Genomic DNA, 6,000 nt, shown 5'->3' on the forward strand with positions numbered 1-6,000 from the left:
CTCCTCGTTCCCCCGCTGCTCCGGTCTCCTCAGCGTGTCCACTGCTGTCGCTTTCTCTGACCTCTCAGCAGGCGCGCAGTGATCACGTCACCACGCTCTGCTGCAGAGCTGTCAGAATGCCGACAGACACAGCGAGAATCATGAGAGAGAGCGCGCCGCTCCATCTCATCATTGCTCTCAATTGTATCGGCAGCTGCGATGCCGATACAATTGAAAGCGCGATCCTCGGCGGGGGGAGGCAGCGCGGGCACCGGGCCCCCCTTACTAGCGCTACGCCACTCCTGCCACCGCGAGTGGGCCCCCCGGCATTTGACCGGGTTTACTGTGATACAGACACCAGATGTTATACAATATACACATTATTATATACCATCTGATGTGTGTACACAGTATATCACACTACTCTGTACACTGGATGCGGTATACCATGTACACAGATATACAATCCTCTGCACTGATCACACCTGGGCCTACAGGACAGGATGTAACATATTCTAAATGTAATATGGGCCATATAGTATAATGTGTGCTGCAGGCTCAGATGTGACCAGTGCAGGATTCTGTGTAGTGCTGTCTGTGCTGGAGATCAGTGTGAGTTATTGCAAGGGAGAGATGAGGCTGCAGCCGATGACCCGGCACTGACAGCCCGACCTGATCTGCTGCAGTTCAGACTCCGGCAATAACTCACAATGATCCCGGGCAGAGCTGCCGCTGACACTATGGAACCGGTCTGGAGTTATCAGCGGCGTCCTGCTCCCTCCTCACTGCAGCCTCCTGCCCGGCCGGCACCATGATTAATAACATCATACTTACCGGGATCCACTGAGACCTCCGGTCCTCCCACAAGCTCCTCTACGGCAGGAACTTAGAAGCAGCAACAGGTGCGCGGTGACGTCATCCTAGCAGACGCAGCCCACAGAGCGTGCAGTGGGCGTGTCTGCAGAAAAGTGACGGCCGGGATTGAAATTCTTTAAAGGTACAGTGCGGTCCTGAACCACACTGCGGCGTTAATAAAATGGCGCCCACACTGATGGTGGTGGGGGCCCCCTCAGAAGCTCTTGTGGTGGGGGCCCCTGGGCGGGAGCCCCGTCTGCCCCGCCTATAATCCGGCCCTGCGTCCAAGCGTCTCCCCCATAGTGTTCCCAGCAGTGACCTAGGAGTCAGAGATGTGTCCAGGCGTCTTCCCCATAGTGTTCCCAGCAGTGACCTAGGAGTCAGAGATGCGTCCAGGCGTCTTCCCCATAGTGTTCCCAGCAGTGACCTGGGAGTCAGAGATGCATCCAGGCGTCTTCCCCATAGTGTTCCCAGCAGTGACCTGGGAGTCAGAGATGCGTCCAAGCGTCTTCCCCATAGTGTTCCCAGCAGTGACCTGGGAGTCAGAGATGCGTCCAGGCGTCTTCTCCATAGTGTTCCCGGCAGTAACCTGGGAGTCAAGAGATGCCTCCAGGCGTCTTCCCCATAGTGTTCCCAACAGTGACCTGGGAGTCAGAGATGGGTCCAGGCGTCTTCACCATAGTGTTCCCAGCAGTGACCTGGGATTCAGAGATGTGTCCAGGCGTCTTCCCCATAGTGTTCCCAGCAGTGACCTGGGAGTCAGAGATGCGTCCAGGCATCTTCTCCATAGTGGTCCCAGCAGTGACCATGCGTCCAGGCGTCTTCCCCATAGTGTTCCCAGCAGTGACCTGGGAGTCAGAGATGCGTCCAGGCGTCTTCTCCATAGTGTTCCCGGCAGTGACCTGGGAGTCAAGAGATGCATCCAGGCGTCTTCCCCATAGTGTTCCCAACAGTGACCTGGGAGTCAGAGATGGGTCCAGGCGTCTTCACCATAGTGTTCCCAGCAGCGACCTGGGAGTCAGAGATGTGTCCAGGTGTCTTCCCCATAGTGTTCCCAGGAGTGACCTGGGAGTCAGAGATGGGTCCAGGCGTCTTCTCCATAGTGTTCCCGGCAGTGACCTGGGAGTCAAGAGATGCGTCCAAGCGTCTTCCCCATAGTGTTCCCAGCAGTGACCTGGGGGTCATAGATATGTCCCGGCATCTTCCCCATAGTGTTCCCAGCAGTGACCTGGCAGTCCGAGATGCGTCCAGGCGTCTTCCCCATAGTGTTCCCACCAATGACCTGGGAGTCAGAGATGTGTCCAGACGTCTTCTCCATAGTGTTCCCAGCAGTGACCTGAGTCAGAGATGCGTCCAGGCGTCTTCCCCATAGTGTTCCCAGCAGTGAGCTGGGAGTCAGAGATGCGTCCAGGCATCTTCTCCATAGTGGTCCCAGCAGTGACCATGCGTCCAGGCGTCTTCCCCATAGTGTTCCCAGCAGTGACCTGGGAGTCAGAGATGCGTCCAGGCATCTTCTCGATAGTGTTCCCGGCAGTGACCTGGGAGTCAAGAGATGCGTCCAGGCATCTTCCCCATAGTGTTCCCAGAAGTGACCTGGGAGTCAGAGATGCGTCCAGGCATCTTCTCGATAGTGTTCCCGGCAGTGACCTGGGAGTCAAGAGATGCGTCCAGGCGTCTTCCCCATAGTGTTCCCAGCAGTGACCTGGGAGTCAGAGATGCGTCCAGGCGTCTTCTCCATAGTGTTCCCGGCAGTAACCTGGGAGTCAAGAGATGCATCCAGGCATCTTCCCCAAAGTGTTCCCAACAGTGACCTGGGAGTCAGAGATGGGTCCAGGCGTCTTCACCATAGTGTTCCCAGCAGCGACCTAGGAGTCAGAGATGTGTCCAGGTGTCTTCCCCATAGTGTTCCCAGGAGTGACCTGGGAGTCAGAGATGTATCCAGGCGTCTTCTCCATAGTGTTCCCAGCAGTGACCTGGGAGTCAAACATGTGTCCAGGCATCTTCCCCATAGTGTTCCCAGCAGTGACCTGGGAGTCAGAGATGCGTCCAAGCGTCTTCCCCATAGTGTTCCCAGCAGTGACCTGGGGGTCATAGATATGTCCCGGCATCTTCCCCATAGTGTTCCCAGCAGTGACCTGGCAGTCAGAGATGCGTCCAGGCGTCTTCCCCATAGTGTTCCCACCAATGACCTGGGAGTCAGAGATGTGTCCAGACGTCTTCTCCATAGTGTTCCCAGCAGTGAGCTGGGAGTCAGAGATGCGTCCAGGCATCTTCTCCATAGTGGTCCCAGCAGTGACCATGCGTCCAGGCGTCTTCCCCATAGTATTCCCAGCAGTGACCTGGGAGTCAGAGATGCGTCCAGGCATCTTCTCGATAGTGTTCCCGGCAGTGACCTGGGAGTCAAGAGATGCGTCCAGGCATCTTCCCCATAGTGTTCCCGGCAGTGACCTGGGAGTCAAGAGATGCGTCCAGGCGTCTTCTCCATAGTGTTCCCGGCAGTAACCTGGGAGTCAAGAGATGCATCCAGGCGTCTTCCCCAAAGTGTTCCCAACAGTGACCTGGGAGTCAGAGATGCGTCCAGGCGTCTTCTCCATAGTGTTCCCAGCAGTGACCTGGGAGTCAGAGATGCGTCCAGGCGTCTTCTCCATAGTGTTCCCGGCAGTAACCTGGGAGTCAAGAGATGCATCCAGGCGTCTTCCCCAAAGTGTTCCCAACAGTGACCTGGGAGTCAGAGATGGGTCCAGGCGTCTTCACCATAGTGTTCCCAGCAGCGACCTGGGAGTCAGAGATGTGTCCAGGTGTCTTCTCCATAGTGTTCCCAGCAGTGACCTGGGAGTCAAAGATGTGTCCAGGCATCTTCCCCATAGTGTTCCCAGCAGTGACCTGGGAGTCAGAGATGTGTCCAGGCGTCTTCCCCATAGTGTTCCCAGCAGTGACCTAGGAGTCAGAGATGCGTCCAGGCATCTTTCCCATAGTGTTCCCAGAAGTGACCTGGGAGTCAGAAGTGTGTCCAGGCATCTTCCCCATAATGTTCCCAGCAGTGACCTGGGAGTCAGAGATGTGTCCAGGTGTCTTCCCCATAGTGTTCCCGGCAGTGACCTGGGAGTCAGAGATGTGTCCAGGCATCTGCCTCGTAGTGTTCCCAGCAGTGACCTGGGAGTCAGGAATGTGTCCAGGTGTCTTCCCCATAGTGTTCCCCGCAGTGACCTGGGAGTCAGAGATGTGTCCAGGCGTCTTCCCCATAGTGTTCCCAGCAGTGACCTGGGAGTCAGAGATGCGTCCAGGCGTCTTCCCCATTGTGTTCTCAGCAGTGACCTGGGAGTCAGAGATGTGTCCAGGTATCTTCCCCATAGTGTTCCCAGCAGTGACCTGGGAGTCAGAGATGCGTCCAGGCGTCTTCCCCATTGTGTTCTCAGCAGTGACCTGGGAGTCAGAGATGTGTCCAGGTGTCTTCTCCATAGTGTTCCCAGCAGTGACCTGGGAGTCAAAGATGTGTCCAGGTATCTTCCCCATAGTGTTCCCAGCAGTGACCTGGGAGTCAGAGATGTGTCCAGGCGTCTTCCCCATAGTGTTCCCAGCAGTGACCTAGGAGTCAGAGATGCGTACAGGCGTGTTCCCCATAGTGTTCCAAGCAGTGACCTGGTAGTCAGAGATGTGCCCAGGCTTCTTCCCTATAGTGTTCCCAGCAGTGACCTGGGAGTCAGAGATGTGTCCAAGCGTCTTCCCCGTAGTGTTCCCAGCAGTGACCTGGGAGTCAGAGATGCGTCCAGGCGTCTTCTCCATAGTGTTCCCAACAGTGACCTGGGAGTCAGAGATGCGTCCAGGCGTCTTCTCCATAGTGTTCCCGGCAGTGACCTGGGAGTCAAGAGATGCGTCCAGGCGTCTTCCCCATAGTGTTCCCAACAGTGACCTGGGAGTCAGAGATGTGTCCGGGTGTCTTCCCCATAGTGTTCCCAGGAGTGACCTGGGAGTCAGAGATGTATTGTCACGCTCCCCGGGTCCTCACCCCCGCTCCCCGGCTCACCTGCCACGCTGCCCGCTCCTCAGCCCCCGGATTCCGTCCGTCCCAGGCCCCCTGGTCCCCGATCCCGGCGCCCGACGGCTTCCCAGGACCTGGCCGGCTCTCCTGCGTCCTCCTCTCAGCCTCCTTCCCTGGCTTCTGGCACCCGGGCGGCGCGCATGCGCGTTAGGGCGCGCGCGCGGTCACTGACCCTTTCTTAAAGGGCCAGCGTCCATTAACAGGAAATGAGGTTGAACAGGTACTGGGTATAAAGGGGGTTATTGTCCAAGGGGGCGGGGCCTGATCTTCGTGTTCCCTGAGCTAGGAGTCAGGTCTCCTGGTGTTTATGTGCCTGTACTCACCTATCTCTCTTTGTAGAGCCGTACCTGCCTCGCCATCCAGTCAGCCGTATCCTGAACCCCGCACACTGTCCGTCTGCCATCTGACAGTCCGTACCATCTCGGATCCCTGCGGTGACCCGTCATCTCGCTCCTGAGGTTCCGGACCCCGCCTGATATCATCTCGGCTTCCGAACCTGAGCTACGTCACCAGGACTACCATCTGTGACTCCGTGGTCCCAGGGACTCCTCCGCTGCCTTCACTTGCACGGACTGTTCTGCTGCCCATCAGTGCTTCAGCTGCCGGACTCCCTACCACCATCTTCGAGTTCGGTCCAGTGGATCCACCTCCTGGGTCTGCCCGACCGCCCGGCCGTGACAGTAAGATCAGGCCATGGATCCCGCTGCAGCACTAGCGGCCTTGCAAGAGGAACTCCAACGTCAGCATGAAGTCCAGACCCGCATGTTGCAATTTATGACCTCCGTGGACACCCGCCTGTACACGTTACAAGCATCAATGACGCCTGCGGCACCCAGGTCCCCAGCTAGGCAAGCCATGGCTCCCGCACCAGTGGCAGCCTCTTCAGATGCTTCCCGTCTCCGTTTGGCGTCACCACCTCGTTATGCTGGAGATCCCAAGACCTGCAGGGGCTTCATAAACCAGTGTTCCCTTCATTTCACGCAGCTGCCACATCTGTTCGCCTCTGACCAAGCCAAGGTCGCCTTTATAATGTCTCATCTGGAGGGCGAGGCGCTGGCGTGGATGAACCCCTTGTGGGAGAAGGAGGACCCCATGACCAAGAACCTACAAGACTTCCTGCAGGCCTT

Source organism: Anomaloglossus baeobatrachus, chromosome 4, assembly GCF_048569485.1.
Source record: "Anomaloglossus baeobatrachus isolate aAnoBae1 chromosome 4, aAnoBae1.hap1, whole genome shotgun sequence".
In the NCBI taxonomy this organism is placed as follows: Eukaryota; Metazoa; Chordata; class Amphibia; order Anura; family Aromobatidae; genus Anomaloglossus; species Anomaloglossus baeobatrachus.